Source organism: Lichenostomus cassidix, chromosome 8 (genome assembly GCF_008360975.1).
Source record: "Lichenostomus cassidix isolate B80296 chromosome 8, HeHo_3.0, whole genome shotgun sequence".
NCBI lineage: Eukaryota > Metazoa > Chordata > Aves > Passeriformes > Meliphagidae > Lichenostomus > Lichenostomus cassidix.
Genome location: NC_139489.1, coordinates 26,498,268 through 26,515,171, shown reverse-complemented (window position 1 = coordinate 26,515,171; position 16,904 = coordinate 26,498,268). Strand labels below are relative to the sequence as shown.

General features: G+C 41.0%; 1 protein-coding gene across 3 annotated transcripts in view; it reads left to right on the top strand.

Moving 5' to 3' along the window:
- Positions 1-16,904, top strand: part of LOC146434184 (ras GTPase-activating protein nGAP-like) — a 165,908-nt gene that overhangs the window by 39,571 nt on the left and 109,433 nt on the right. The gene's annotated exons all lie outside the window — the stretch shown is intronic.

The following is a 16,904-nucleotide window of genomic DNA, read 5'->3' as shown; positions in this document are numbered from 1 at the left end:
TGCTTCAGAGATAACGAGAATGGAATTATTCTAGTTGAAATTTCACTTTTAAAAAAAGTTAATTCTCTCATTCGGAGAATTAACATAGAGGGATTTTTTGTATAGGCAAGCAGATATTAAGTGATTAGAGCATACCTTTACCTTGTGTACATACCTTGTGTACATTTCTTGAGAGAAATTTTAGCCCATCAGTGTTTGAAAGCACAATTCTTTGTTGAGGGAAAACATAGCCAATAGGGCAACATTGAAAAAACCTTGGCTTTGATAACTCTCAGCATGACTTCAGAACCCCTGGAGAGTTGTGTTGTTTTGATTTTTTTTTTTTTTTCCTTAAATCACGTTATTTACACTGTGGGGAGGTGTGTTAATTCAATACCTGCAGGATGTTAGGAAGGTGAGGATGCTGAGAGAGTGGGGAATGTGATCCTGGAGCAAGTGTACCCATTGAGAAAGCACTTGGATAGGGTGTGTAAATACAGGCACTCATTCTGCCCCACGGAAAGTGCATGCTTGAAGCCAGTTTGGCCTCTGCATTTGTGGGGGTTGAGTGCTGAATTCTGTAATCCCTGCCTGCTGCCCAGGTCTCCATACTATTCTTTGGATAAAAGAAACCCTGCAGTTAGCAGTCAGATGGAAAAAGAAATGGCACAGGAAGCAAACATTACAAAGGACACTTAGAGTATTTACTTGCCAGTGTTTATAGTATGGGGAGCAGCAAAAATACAGATCTACACCTTATTCTGTGTTGTCACAAGTAATTCTGGCAGAAAAAGTCTGCTGCAAAAGAGGCTGATTTTGTCTTTACTATGTAGAGTCTTTGTCTGATGGCTATTCTTCTTTGTTTAACACTTCTCATGCCGCTAAAAATAGTATTTTTTTCCATTCTTAGTTGATAGGGAGAGATTTACTTGAAGGAGATCTGAAAGTTATTACGTGTTTGTGTGGTCCAAATTTATGCATTTCATTAGCCACCAGCAGCTTTCAGAGATTTCAGGATTAATGAACTACATGAAACATCAGACTTTAAAAGGGGCTTCTAAGGGATGACTTTTGTATAAGAACAGATGTGGTCAGATACTATTTCAGCAGGATTTATACTCCACATACTTTGAGACAGTAGGTTTTTTAGTGACCCCTATAGAATGTAATACTTTAATATAATGAAATATTTTTAAGGACTCCTATTAATGTATAAATATGTTTAAGATTAGTTATGGTAGAGAACCTGTGAGCCCTTCATGAAGTGGTGGTGAAACTGAACATCCTAAGGTTTTGATCTTTATTTAAAACAAAAAGGTTATAAAATGTCATGGTTAAAGTCGGCAAATGGCATTTTGCCAGCCTAACAAATGCTGCTGTATTTATCTCCCCTCTCCTGAGATCCCTGCTACTTTTAAATACTCTTTAATTTGCCTGTCTGCTGGTGTACAACTGCAGAGAAAATGCAAACCATTTTTTGGATTTGGGATAAACTGAGATGAGCTTAAGCCATGCTCTAGCTGAAGAGACATTTAAGTCAACTGATATTGGCTGTTCTTGAACATTATTTTTTGCCTCATAAAATACAAAAATAGAAACTGGATGGAAAACTCAGCACATTAAAGAACAACAAAGCAACAAAAACTTACAGAGAAGGACTTAGCTAAGCAGTGTCCTTTGTTTTCAAACTACGACACCCCTTGATTTCAGCTGCATCACCACAGATGATGCTGCCATATCACCTGGAGGTTCTGCAGGATGACAGTGGATGCAAGCAGCTGTTAAATGAACTTTCAAGTTGTCACATCAAAGCTCTCAAATAGCAGAAAAGTAACAGCCTTAATGGCTGCACCGTCTTTACATTGCTGTCTGTTGGCAGGTAAATAATGGTAGTAACAGGGATTTCAGGTGATTTTATTTAAGCATCAGGGATATCTTCTGTCTGAGCATGCTGAGGATGATACATCAGGGACTCTTCCCTTGATTTAGAGCAGTATGGCTTTTAAGGGTAGTAGCCCCTGAGCTGTCATATCAGGACCCATGGCTAAGAGAGTTTCAGTATGGATTTAATCACCTGAGTGCAGTGACATTTATGCTGCCCATTCAAGTGAACATCTTACAGAACATATTAACCAAGAAAAGCATCTCATTTAATGACAGTCTTGTAGCACAGGTGCCAGAAATATTCTAAATCTGTTTTGCATTTAGCAGTGCTGCATTCTTCTGTCATGGAGCCATCAGAATCCTGTCTGCAGAAAGGCTTTTAATATTCTTTAAAAAAACCAAAACAAAACAAGAAAGAAAAAAATCTGTTTAAAAATAACATGGTATTACCTTATATATTCATTGTTCTTATGAACCTCCTAGCCAGGCACAGAATGTTGTGTGCTATTTCCTCTTCAGACAGATAATTGCAGGAGGGAGAGGAAATTGAGCCACGTAAAGTAAAAAATCTTAGTAAGTTCCTATTTCTGTTTGCTGGGAACTTAATATCTATTTTCTTTTTAATTTTTTTGAAATGACGAAAGCATTTTAGCCTCTAAAAAGCAAAGTTGGATTAGTAATAAATCACGTTGTCAATAAATCATATTGTCTGTGAAGGTACCTTATATTAAAAGTAATCTTTTTCTGTTCTTTGTGTCTCTGTATCTCCTCTTCAGTAAGGGACTGCAAGGAAGCTACTTGTCCTGTTCCAGTCACTTTCCTTGTGGAGGTAAATTTGCAGTCACCTTCTGACATGACAAAATTATTGCTGCTGGTGTAAACACTGGAAGTATTTGGGTTCACTTGTCAGTGTATTCTGTTATTATTGTGATTAAATTTGTAATCCTAAGGGTTGTTATCAGATAACAGTAAGAGAATTAGTTTTGAAAATGAGGTTTCCAGTTTCAGTTTGCGTAGGGCCTGAGAGGAGATAACAAATGAGATGATCGTTTAGGTAGTAGAAAGAGTGAATTTAAACTGAGTTTTGTGAATACTGAAAGTAACTCTGGGGCTGAAAGTTATAATTAGGCCAGTCAGAAGAAATACAAACATTAATTTCCTGCTTGTGTCTGTAGATTTTAAAGCTTTAAAAGTCCCTGTATAAAACTTTTGCCATGGCCAGGTACTTTCTGGGGCAATCACAGGTAGGGGCCAGCTCTTCTTGTGAGCTAAATTCAGCTTTTTCCTGAGTAAGTGCTTTAAATAACTATTCTTGCTAAATTGCAGCTTTCCAGTTGTCAGATTTCAAGAGCTCCACATCAATTGTCCAATGTGTATGGCCAGGTAATGGCAGCATTAGACCTCTCCGTGTCAGAAGCTGCTGCACTGCAATCTCTTTGCTGCTTCTTTACTCCTGGAATCTCTGGAGTTAAGCTCTTGAGATAATATACACATTTCTTCCTTCTCTTCCCTTGCCCTTCCTATCTATGTCTTGTTTCCCTTCTTATTTCTGGCTCTAAGTTTCTGAGCTTTAAATGCGCGTTTATTCATCCTTTAGTGAGAAGTTGCATTGTGCAAAGAATACTCTCTTTTGTATTGCTGCATAAATTCTGCCTAATTTTCCCTGTAGTGTAGTTTGTAGTGATTGGCTTCAGTTATTTTACAAGGCACCCTTGCATTTAATTGTATTGCATTTAATAATAGGAAAAGAATGTGAGAGCAGTGATTTCCTTTCTCCCTGCTTTTTTTTTTTGCTTTGGTGGGATTACCCAGAAATTACCACCTTCTGGTTCATTCAGGAGTTCCCTTAATATCTATCTATGTAGTACAAAATTTAGAGGTCTTAATGATAAAAGAGCTGCAGCTTCTATTTTAAAATTCTCTCATTACCAGCTTTAAAAAGAGAAAATGTAAGTTGGTGTTGGAATAGATATTTTTTGCGTTAGTGACTCTATTGAACTGTGATTCATTTGAAAGTCTAGAGTTGTGATCATATGAAGGATTTTCAAAAATAGACTGAAAGCAGAGATGCAGGTGGATGAACTCTCCTGTTCAATTCAGCGATCAATCCCTGTAAATGGGAATGGAATGGGTATGGACTATTCAACTGTGAAAAGTACAGTGACTCCAGCAGGAAAGCTTGTGGGATTTAATCCATATATTGGCTGTGTTTGATAGTTGTTGCATGGGAAGAGCATTAGGGTTGAATGGGAAAAGTAACTGAAAGAACCCAGTAGGGTAGAAGAATGAAGGACAGAAATAAAACCAACTTTTTTCCCAGTGAATGTGACAAAGATTCTGAATAAGAAATTGATGTGCAATCATCTCTGCATAAATCATGCACTATTTCTGGAAAACTTTTTACAGCCTTAAATTCCCCTGCAGACTGATTAGTATTCAAAGCCAGTTTACAAGGTATTTGTGTCCTCCCACCTTTGCTTATAGGTTCCTTTGATGAAACACTTGAAACTGTGGAATTGTAAAACCACAAGCACCAAAGCAAAAGGTTTTAAACAGCTCAGAACAACAAAGTGCTCCCACAGGGTCAGCTCACAGCCAGAGCTCCTGCAGGGTGCAACAGCATGGTGGGAGCAGTGAGTTTTGCATTTGTTGGCCTTTGCTTGTATTTCTGAGATCCAGTAAATGTGGAGTTGATTCTCTCTGGGCTTCACAGACTTAATTATCCTCCGTCTGTCAAGATGACCATTGCAGCTTTGCAAAGTCAGTCTTTGCATACCAGAATACCCACCTAAATCACTAAGAAATGCTAAATTGGGTGTAGGTTCTACCATTTGAACATCATTTAGTGGTTTGGCAGGAAATGTGAGTTTTTATTCACTTGATAACAAAAGCTGCTTAATTTAGGCACAATGGAAGTTTGCAGAGTGGTTGAGATTTGTGGGGGGAGATTGTTGGTAGATCTTGTACCCTTACTTGTGAGTACACAGTCACTCACAGAGTCAGCTCTGGAAATAGAGCATTCAACTTCTCAGCTGCTTGGGGAACATCATCTGTGAGTGATGGGGAGCAAAGCAAGTAAGAAAATAGAGAAAGAAGAGCTCATGCCTTCTGTGCATCAGAAATACAGCCTGTATCTGATCTTTAGTGATCCAGAAAGGAAAGACCAGAAGTGCAGATTCAAAAGAGAGCTTGTTAAGACAACTCTGTATTAGGGTTGTTTTATGTATCAACAACTAATTTTTTCTGAAGTGTAAAAGGAACTGTGTAGGATAATACATATCTGTAGCATTATCAGCTCTTTTCAAGCACTTTTGGTATCAATAATTTCCTGCTCATCTGTGGGAGTCTGAATCCAAAAGTCAGATGGCAGCTACACAGCTTCCCATGGTGACATTGCTGTGTCTGGTAGATAAATTTATCATAGAATCATGGAATGGTTTGGGTTGGAGGGACCTTCAAGCTCATCTTGTTCCAAGCCCTGTCCAGCCTGGTCTTGAACACGTCAGGGATCCAGGGACAGCCACAGCTTCTCTGGGCAACCTGTAGCCAGGGCCTCCCCACCCTCACGGGGAAGAATTTGTTCCCAGTATTTAATCTAAACTTACTCTTTTTGTGAATATAACTTCAGTGAAGTTAAGTAAGGTACAAGCTGGGACCTGAGACTTCTTTCTAGTTTAATAATTAATTATTCAAAACCTCCTTATGGAAATAGTTCTCTCAGTGGTCCCAGACTGTCTTGCCCACTTTGTATTCTGACTCCTACGTTTGTCTGATGTGAGAAGTTCAGAAGTAGGTTTGACAGGTCAGTTAAATGCATTAACAGATGCACTGAAAAATCCCCCAAACCAAACCACAATTTATTAAACTCTCAAGGTGATTTGTTAAGGCTTATCTTGAGGATTGGCTTTTTGTATTTAATTGCAGCAAATTATATTCCTTGAGGGGGTTTATATTTTAAGAAGATAAACTCGGATTTATCCTTTTTTTTTTCTTCTGCTCCAGTTTATTCCAGAGTAATAACCAGTTTTCTTCTGTCAGTTTCCTAGACAGTCAAGAAGGTGAAAAAATATATGCTTGACAGCTTTTCAGACAGAAAATAACTTGATTTTGTTTTGGTTTCAGTTGTCCCTAAATGTGTATTTTCACAGGGTGGTGAGTTTTGGCCCCTGTTCCTGGACATCATGCCAACTGCATGATGCTAAAACCCCAGCAGCTTCTCATGGGTCTCAAAACTGTGTGTCAATCCTGAGCATCAGCACCTTTTAGTCTAAAGCTGTTTGTGCCTGGCACTCTGGTGGGATGCAGAGTGGATGCAGCTGCTCCAGAGCTGGAGCCCAAGGCACAGGTTGGAAAGGAGACTTTTATGTGTGTTCCATCACCTTTTGTACTTTTCCATGCCTGGTATGAGCAGGAGCAGCACTAACTGGGTCCCTGTGTCCCCTCCTTCCCCCTACATCAGGGTTGCAAGTGGGGACAGAGTTGTTCTGAGCTTTGGGATCTTTTCCTTTCATCCTTCCTTCCTGTTTAACCATCTCTACCCCAAAATTTTTCTGGCTGGTAATGGTCAGAGGAGAGCCTGTTTGGCAAGAGGTTTGACCAGGTTATCTTTGGTTCAGAGGTGAGAAGTGTAGGAGGAGCTTTAGTAACTCTAACACCTGACCTGGGTTTTCATAGTTAAAAAAACCTGGATGCATTAGTATGGAGTAGAAGTAAATAGAATAACCCAACTTTTGCACAGCGTTGACTTACAGGGCTTTTTCACTGTAGCATTCTTGACGTTGGCATTGTCCTGCTCTGTCCTCGCTTGCTGTGAAGTGAGGAGGGAACAGGAAGCAAGGACCTTGTATTTATCTAATGAGGTGGTGTTGGGATTGCGAGATTCTAAGGATTTCCTGGCCTTTCTTGTTTTTCTGTAAAGAAGAAAACAAAACTTTAATGAGACAAAAAGTAAAATCTTTGTCTGTCTGCCTCTTCCCTTGCCACTCCCCACCACTTCTGCCTTGAGCACTGCCAACCCGGGGTGGGATGTTTCCAGGCTCCTTTTTGAAGATATTTATAAATAAGTTGAGGTCCATATGTTTGGTTTTTTCCCAAATGATTTCTTTACTGTAAGTCATTGTATTTCTATGTAATTGATCTATGTGTGGCAACTTGCATCTAGGGAGGGAAGTCACAAACGGGTTGGGCCTGTGCTGTACAAACATGGAGAAAGGAAATAAAAAAATAGTTTGACAGTAACCCTGAAAATGACAGCTGGGGAGAGAAACTTGTTAAAAAAATACAAGTTAAAACTAACTTGTTTTGCAACACTAAGAATAAATGGGATGCATAACTGTTATGGACTAAAACAGAGCAGGAAATAGTGGGCACAGGTTTCTCTCCTCTGGCCTCAGCCTGCCCACCAAAGTTGGGCTTATGAATATCAACAGTTCAAGAAGGGCAAAGGCACTTTAAGTTGTGAGTATTTTTAGCAAGAAGGAAAGGCATTTCAGTGGTGTTCCTTCCCATACGTTGTGGTTATAAATCCGTTACCTTGGTGCACTTCACAACAAATCAGGATTTCAGGTTCCATGTCCTCAGTATGTAGATTTTGTTTCCCAGTGCAAAAGGGGGATTTCTCCTTGTTTTTTACATGCTCTGGGGAAGAGAGGGAATGCATGGCTGGATGTGTGCTGCAGGCAGGAATATCTGGTGGAAAGATAAGAGCCATAGCAGGGCAGGGGGAGAGAATGTCCTGCCGTGTCCCGTGTAAGGAGATTAGGTTAAGACTGCAGCCTGGACTGAGCAAAAATTAGAAAGGATAATGCTGCATTAATTCACACAGGCCCAGCTTTTGTAGCACAGTGACAAAACAAAATTAGTAATAATCTAAAAATATAACCCTGAATAGAAGAACTTTCTCCTCCTCCTTTTTGCCCCGTGCTCCCTCCTCCCCTCATTTCCTGCTTGGGCACCCGAAGTTGGAAACTTAGAATGGGTTTTGAATGAGATTTTTCTTTCCTCCCCCCTATGCCTTCATTTGAAAAAAAAATTTTAAAATTTTTTAAAAAGCTTCTTTCCGTAGCAGTGACTCAGTCCTGCAGTGCCTATCTGCCTTGTGTCAGGCATGGGGCTGTCTGGGGGAAGCAGAGTGTGCACATACCCAAACTGTGAGACAAGCTTTGAAATTGCACCAAGCGCACTCGGAGCATCAAATGTGCCGGATCATGCTGCGATTCCAGTAACAGCCAGAGCGCTCTTGGCTCCCAGAGGGAAAGTGGTCATGTTGCTTGAAAAGGGGAGACAGGCCAAGCTGCACATTCATTTGGATAATTAGGTAAACAGTAAATAGGAGAAGGCTGTCTTCTACTCAAGCTCCGTTGTTTTTTCCTGAAAATCTATATTTAGATTTGGCAACCAGATTTATCACAATAATTGGTGCATTGTTTAAACAAGGTCACCGATGTGTGTGCGTGTTTATCTCTGCTTAACTGGATTGCTTATTTGAAGTAGACATACCTCCAAAAATACTGTGCAGAGAGCTCTTGAAAACTTGTGTACTCGAGTCCTGAAGCACATGTTCTTTATTAGAAACTAGATGCAATTATTCACGTTTGGTTTTGCAGCTTGAAGTCCCGAGGGGTTTGTACATAAAACTGTGGAGATTTGATTACATGCTGATTTTATGTCTCACTGGTATATGAGTGTTTCATATGTGTAAAAACCTTTTTATAAGGCAGAGATTATAACAAGTTCCTAAGTGAAGCCAGGCTAGTGCTGTCCTGTCTGTTGGAATTGGAATACACATGCTCATTAGTTTAGTCTAACTCTGGTGGTTGCCTGTGTCTTTATAGAACCCAGAGTGCCTTTGTGTTTTATATTTAGAACAAATATTGTGGACTTGTTGGCAGGTTGGTTTGAGACTTCAAGGTACAATTTCAAAGTCAGACTTTATTGTTCACAGCAGTTCTTGTGCTGCTTGGTGAGACTAGAGTACGGTTTACTAACAGTGCTAGTGAGAATAAGGTAAAAATAGCAAATATCAGCTCATTTTCCCTTTTACCAATGAAGTGAGAAAACAAAAAAAGGCATTTCAGAAATGTCACCTGGAGAGTATTTTGCTCCAAGCAAAAGCATGCAGTTGTGGGGGCGTTGTTTTCTTTGTTTTTTTCATGGTTCTGTTAAACTTTTTGGTTAAAATTTCATTGTTTGCAATGAAAATAATTGAGATTTTTTTTTTAAGAGGCTGCTGGACAGTGGCTGTCTGCTGGAAGTGCTGCTTGCACAGACTTACAAATGGGACTGTGCTCAATTTTGGAAGGATTGACCTCAGAGAGAGGCAGTGCTGCTCATCTGGTGTTCACACCTAATGAAACAAAGCCAGTCATTTTGGAACTTAAAAGAGAATCAATCTGTGGTATCATCATAATGAATGAAAAGACAGAAAAGAGTTGGAGTGCTCATGCATGGCTTGTTGGAGGATGAGGCTCCAATGTGCAGCTGGCACCCACAGCAGTCCTCAGGATGGCTTTGGTGTCTGAGGACTCTGCCTGGGGTACAATGACTTGTGCTTCGTGCAAATCCTTTTTCACAATGTCCACTTCTTTATTTTGTCGTCTAGCGAGGAAGTGTGTGCACATGTCACAAATTAGTTCCCTAAATAGTCTCTGAAAGAGAAATTATCTTCTTTCTTTTCCTCCCACCTTCCTCTTCCTTCAAAGGTTGAAGTTACTCTATATCTCTCCCTTTTGGGAAAAGACTGCTTTTGTGCATTTAAGTTCACAGGCTCAGTGTTAGGACATACAGGTTCTTCTCTGAGATCACATGGTGTATCATGAGCTATGTCCCACACAGGACATCTTTAGTCATTCTGTAAATTGCAAGCACAGAGAGGTTTGCTCAAAGAGGGTGTGCTCCTTTGTTTCCTTCAAGCCTTGTGCTGTTTTGATGCCTGCAGGTCACCTTGCTTCATCCCTTGGCTCTGCATGCTGTTGCCAGGGCTGGAATCTCCTCCAGGCCTGGCGCCGAGCTCGCAGCAGGCCCAGGCTGGCAGAAGGTACATCTTCATTTCAGCGCTTCATCACTGTCCCTGACGTGGGGCTCCTGTGCTGATTCAAGGCTGTTCCTGACAGACAATCTGTGGAGAGAAAACTCTTGTAGTTAGAAGGTCATTTGAGTTTATAAAATGCTCTTTTTTCTCCCCCTGTGCAGTGTGTCATAGTGCTACAGCACATGGTATTTTATACAGACCCTTTTCCCATGCTACTCCTAAGTGTTTTAATTTCAGTCTTTTGGCATTTTGAGATACCAGGATGTTTCATATGTCCTCTCTGGAGTTTATTTCTCCATTTAGATGAAGGTTTCATCTTAAATTCCAGATGTCATTGATTTGTTGTCAGTTGTTGCACTTTAATTTGCTGATATTAACACAACATTCTGACGGGGCTTGCAAGGTGGGTGTTAGGATAAGTCTCATACAGCTCAAGGACTTTCCCTACCAAAATTCAGAGCCTAAAATAATTCAGAATTTGTAAATTCTTCCTTGTAGTTTGTTGTATGCCCAGCTCCCAGTGTCCATGTCTGTGGCTAATGCTTTAATGCTGTCTAGGCACATGGTGCACTTGGTGCACTTGGCAGTTTTGGGTTCATGGTTGGATTCAGTCTGCAAAGTCATCATTAATGCTGTCTAGGCACATGGTGCACTTGGTGCACTTGGCAGTTTTGGGTTCATGGTTGGATTCAGTCTGCAAAGTCATCACAGCAGACAGAGTATTGCAATTACTGGTGGTGTTTAGATGATAAATGCAAGAATTTAATTATGCATGTTGCTAAAGTTCTTTATATACACTGTACGAGTACACTCTCCAGTGATTTTGGAGAGTATTGTCAATTAGCTGGTGGTTATCTTTTGCTGCTTGTTGGCTTTACAGTGGGATTTCCAGTGTTTGAGAAGCTTTTAAAATATATTTATGTTTTAAAATATATTTATGTTTTAAAATCTGTTTATAAAACTAATATTGTGTGAAGGAGTTGTTGATATAAAGATAGTTTATTCACTCTAAAAAAGGATAAGATAAGGCTAACAGAACTACAGCAACTCATTAAAAAACACACAGAATGAAATTATAAACCCAGCTCCTAACATTGTTGGTGGAGGATTGGTAGGACTTGTTTTTGAAACAGTCTGCAGTGAGGATATGTTCCTTTCTAGTTACATAAAAGCAAAGGCTGGACAGTTCGAATAAATGCACCTGCTATGTGGTCGTAGTTACCAAAACCATTTTTGGGATGTTTATCCATTAAATTGCCTATATACTATAACTGTATTTCCTCTCTTAGTAGTTTAGGCTGCAGTTGGTTTGATGAACACAGGGATCACATCTAGCAACAAAACTGTGTTTTGCTGGTAAAACCCATGCTTTAAGATTGCAGAACTAATGATTTTTTTCCCCACTCTCTCCACACTAATCCCAAACACTTCCACTGGGAAGGGAGAGGGGTGATGGAAAGTTAATTTTGCCTGCTGAAAAACAAGGCTATTAAGAACTGAAATGAGCAGTTTGTGTATGATATTTCTGATGGGACAAAGCCCAGCCTGTAATCATGAAGGAATGGAATGGGCATAAGCACTTTTTTCTTCATGTAGTCAAAGTTTATATATTTATATAAAGATACTGATTTCTATGTAGAGTTTCAAAAGTTGAGAGTGAAGTAGGTCAGCACAGCTCTCTTTTTTCAGGGGCTCAGGTTGGTGATCTGTGGCTCCAGAGGGTTTCTTCCCTCCTGAGCTCCCTGTGTCAGTGGCTTCACAGTGTTAAGGCCATGGAGGAGCCAGACCTGTGGGAGCAGCCATGTCACAGGTCAGGGCCAAGGGCTTGCTTTCCTCACAGAAATCCCTAAATCTCTCCAAATTTCTGAGGCAACTGCCGGCACTCACTCCACACAGGTCATTTTGCTGTGATGCCTTTCCATGCTGCAGAGTAGTTGCCGGAGTGTTTACCTGCAAGTCATGCATTTATTTATTTGCACCAGCGCGTGTTGCTAAAATCCTTGGCTGGCTGGGGTGGCTCGCAGCTGTGAGTGGGCTCAGCCGCTGAGTGTGCCTGGCTGGCTCTTAAATGTACATTTTTATGGCCCTCGAAACTTGGCATGAGCTGTGTTTGGTCGTCAACAACAACAACAAAAGATTGCTAGTGAAATTAAAACCTGGCATCGCTGTTCTGCAGGTTTATTCGCGATGTATTGAAATGGGATTTTCTTGCGAACATTTCGTGGCATTCATCCAAAGCCCAGCATCTCATAAATTTATATTATCTCTCTCTGCTCTGCTCAATCGACAGGGCTGTAGCAGCTTCTCATGCAGATCACAGGAAAGCATTGAAAAATGAAATCGGTATTTTCACGTAGGGAGTTTGTATCAGCAGAGAAATTGTAGCAGTTTTGCCAGGGAATTAGAGGGCAGAAATCACAGAATCACTGAATGGATCAGGTTGGAAGGGAGCACAGCAGGTCATCTGGTGCTGCTTTCCTGCTCAAGCAGCGTCATCCCAGAGCACACAGCAGAGGGTTGCATCAAGACAGGTCTGGGATATCTCCAGTGAGGGAGACTCCACCTGTCTGGACAATCTCTTCCAGTGTGTGGTCACTGCACAATAATGTTCTTCCTCATATTCAGGTGGAAGTTCCTGTCTATCTTGAAGAGTGTTCAGTACCTGCCTTCAGAAACTACACCATGGCAAAAGCAGAGCCAAGCCAGGTTGCCTTGCTGCAGCTGTGGCTGTGGTGACAGGTTGAGCTTGGAATCATGGGGCAGGGACAGCAGTTTCAGCCTGCCTTGGCACCAAAATTTGATGAGAAAAATGAAGTGCTCTGTGGCATTCAAATGCTCTGCTGTCACCATTTAGCTTATTCAGAGGCACTTCAGTCTCAGCATAGTGATAGGGGAGACAGCATATCTTGATTTATCTGGGACAGGTGAACTTGCAGCGTGGCCACTGCCAGGCTTTGCCAGCTCCAGCCTTGTGAGAGGCACACGTGGCAGCTTTGCTTTCAGGAGCTCTGGTTTGGGCTCAGTAAAGGATCTCTGTCTTCCAGCCATGCCGATTCCAAGCCTCATTCTTCCAGTCACTCTAATCCCAAACACAACAGTTTTAAGGTGCTGTTTCATTTGTCGTCTGTGTAACTTCTAAACATTAATTAACACTAAATATTAAGAGGTCAAATAAGTCAGGTGCAGTGGTCTGCGCTGAGCTGAGGAAAAGTGATATCCACCTGCAGGAAATGTTGCAGGGGGAAACAGATGCATCTTGGTGATAGGAGATGGGAAGGGGATGTTAGCTCATTAATTACTTAGCCTTGCATAAACAAAACCTAATATTTTGAAAAGTCTCTAATTTAAAGGGAAGGAAAAATCTTTCATCTTCTATGCTATTTAACTACATGTCAAGTTGGGTCAATTGGAAAACTTTTGTGTTCATTTCTACTTTATATATTGATTACTCCTCCATGAACTGTTCCAATGCACTGAGCATTGGGCTAGTTTTGAATGGGAAAAGAGCTAAGGGGAGCAAAACTGCAAAATCCAGGATCCCTGTCCCTCTATATTCCTTCTGATTTCTCTGGGGAGAATACAGGGTGCAATTTAACTTACTTTTCTACAGGTTAAAGCTCATTTGATGGCTGGTAGCTGGGGACTTAAGCTGGGATCTTCTCAGAAGTGGTATTTGCTTAGCCTGGTGATTTTCTCAATTAAAAGAGAGAGCTTTGTTGAAAACCCAAGTGTGGTGAATAAATGTTCAGGGCTCAGCATGGATTTTGGTGGTTGTGTGGCATTTGGTTTTTTTTTCTTTTTTATCTCTCTTCTTTCGCCTTTTTCCCTCCTTGTCTTGGCAAAAAAAGTTTAAAAATGAGAAGCTGGTAAATTTGTTTGGTCCAAAACTAATTTAGAATGGAGCAGTTTGGTCATGGGAGATTGCAGTTCATTTTTTTTACAATATAAGCTATGAACTCAAGTTTTACACATTATAGAGCCTCTTCTCAAGCTCAAGACAGCTTTCAGAGAGCAAGCAAGCATTAAATATTAATTGTAACATTAGAGCCAGGTTTTCCTTCCAGCTGCTTGACAATGCTGCATTTGGGGTTTTCTGTAGCATTGCTTTTTTACTTTTTTAATTGGCTGGTAGTATTTATTAAACAACATACACTGAGAAATTGCTGGAGCTCCATGCAGCAGAGCTGGGTAGTTTTTCTGGGGAGCTGAATGGTGGAGAGCATATTTCCCACACAGGAGGCCCTTGCCAAAGATTTATCTTCATATGCTCGGTGCAAATATAACGCTGCTTGCGTATATTTTCTGTGAAATGTTATAAAGTTAAGAAAGATTGTTTTCCCAATACAATCTTAAAGCTGAAATACAGTTACATTCCAACATAGCAAATCTGCATTTTGTGCATAAATTACTCAAATATCTAGGAGTAGTGAAATATATGCTGTTAAACATGTCAAGTGTGATGATTAAGTGACTGGATTGTTAGGAAGAAAATAGTAATTTTCTGAAAAGCTAAATGAATGATTTGGCACAATGAACTGCAAACACTACCAGAAAAAAAAGGGAGGAAAATTTGCTAGTGGAGGATCACGTTTGTAGGCAGTTGGTATTAAAAACAAGACTGAAAATATTTCAGATTTTCTCAAGTTAATTGACAAACTCGTTTCTTCCCCTGACATTATTTTACCTGCTGACAGCTGTGTGGGTGGCTCAGTACGGCTGGGGATCTCACATCACTAATACAGTGGCAGTCACTGCTGTAAGCTGATTTCTTTGTGATACTGAGACTGTGTAAATGCTTCCCAGGATAAACTGCTTGCTCTGGAAGGACTGGAGCCTGAGTAACTGGACTGCAGATCAAGGAGAATGTTCTGCCCTCTGAATTACTTGTCTGCAGGTTCTATGGGCACAGGAAATGCTGGAGCTGCTTGAGACCAATTTTAATTCGGTGGCATTGGATTAGTGTAGACAAAGGGGTTTCTTGAACATCATCATTGCTACTGATGATGTGTATAAGGAAGAGAGAGATCAGTTTGATTCAAAGCCCAGGCTAAAATTTTTGAGTTAGCTATTTAAAAGAATTGTTTCATTGGTAGACTAAGCAAACTTGTGCATCAGTGGTTTTATGTTAATAAACATGTAAACCTTGTCTGCCTGTTCAGAAGCACTTTGAGAAGACCCTTTTACCCCCTGTAAAATATGCTGTGAAACCTCAGCTAGGCCAAGGGTAACTTTTCTTTGATCACAAAATGTGTTTGTCTGAGTGCTGGTAACATGAAATAAAAAGTGAAATCAGAAGTAAAAAAAAAAGGAAAAAGCTTTCTCAATATTATTCAAACTTAAACTAAACTGTGACTTTGATGTTCTTGGGCTTCACGTAGAGTGCTTATTGAAACTTTTCTCTGTATTGTTAGGTCTGTACAGAGCTGATGTCCAACCCCTGGCCACACCAATAAAAATAGTCTTGAGTAGCAGTTAACCCATAACTGGTTTTGCACGTTGCTTTGTGTAGTAACTTGAGACATGGCTAATCTTTGTGTGTGTTCCCTTGCTGAAACAGGTGGTCTGTGTGAGTCAGTGATCAATGCAGTGCCAGCTGTATTGGAAAGGGGATGGAGGCATCTCGCCATACAGTCAGGTGTCCACAGGATAGTGATGACAAAGGAGGGCAGTATCCTGGTCATCATCTCTGTCCCCATGCAAAGACCAGTGTCTCACCTAAAGTTCTGTCCTGTCAGAAGTGCTGTTGTGCTGAATCCCTGCCTTGGTGCAGCTGGGGTCACATTATCTGAGTTGTCATTGCTCAGTGGTATGTAGTGTTCTGACAGGACAGGAAAGTGCTCTCAAAAGCGTGGTGTGTTTGGGTGCCCAGCCTGGCAGAGATCAGCAAGAGTTAGAAAGCAACTAGAAAACCACAGCAAGCAAACTGAGGAGGGCTTCAGCTACTGCACCGTCTGTCTGTGTTTTCTGTCCTCTCCTGCCCTTCTGTGCTCCCAACCCAAAAGGAGATGTCGATGTGTTAGTGGAAACTTGTGCAAACAAGGTTTACAGAGCTGACCAGAAACCTACCTCACATTCTCAGCTTTCCCTGCTGATTATGGCTTGTGCCACTGAGCGAACCACATCATCATCATCCGTCGGGTTTACTCATACTTACTCCTGAAGTTCCACAAAGCCTTCCTTACCAGACTGCCTAATTCAAAGCATTTGGCCAAAGCACTGCTGCCACATTAGCAGCAAAGGGCTCAACAAGGAAAAGGAGGACTCATCGCTGGAAGGGGTGGGGGATGCAGTAACAGCAGACCCAGTTAAAACTGGGGTTCCCAATGCTGCTGTGTTTGCCCCGTGTTTGGAACCATGAACTCCTGGTCCTCTGTGCTTGGTGAAAAGGATCAAGGAAGAAAACAGCTGCCAATGGGTGAGGGTCAAGCAGGAGTTACTTTAAAGAACCCATGTGAGTTCATGGGGCCAGATGGGCTGCAGCCAAAGGTGATCAGCAAGCCCTGGGATCAAGAAGCTCAAGACAAAAGCCAGCTACTTTTTTCCTGGTGGAGTCTGTGTCTCATTTTCTTATTGGGAGTACCAGTATCTCTGTGTTCACTGGTTCCATGTGCTTCCTTGAGACATCATTGCTCTGGATGGAAATTGTAACAGAGTTGTGGTATAGGTACACTTTGTCATCCCAGACTTAAGTTCTAAGCAGCATGCCATCAACAAAGCATGAGAGGCAGTGTCATTATTTGATGCAGAATTTGCATTGCAGTGTCTGAGCTGTTTCTGTTTGAGGCTATTTGTTGTGACTTCTTAGACATGGTCATTTTTAGATAGCTGCTTCTAATGGAACAGTCTAACTTGCTACAGGATAGATAAATTATTTTTTGATGTGATGGAGGTCTTAGGGTAACTCACTCCCTGTTCTAGGGAGCAGTGATACCCTTTCCCATATATACACATAAGTAAGGGTGTTTTTGCATCTGCAGCTGTCAGGAATGTACTTTGGCTGATGAATGCAGCC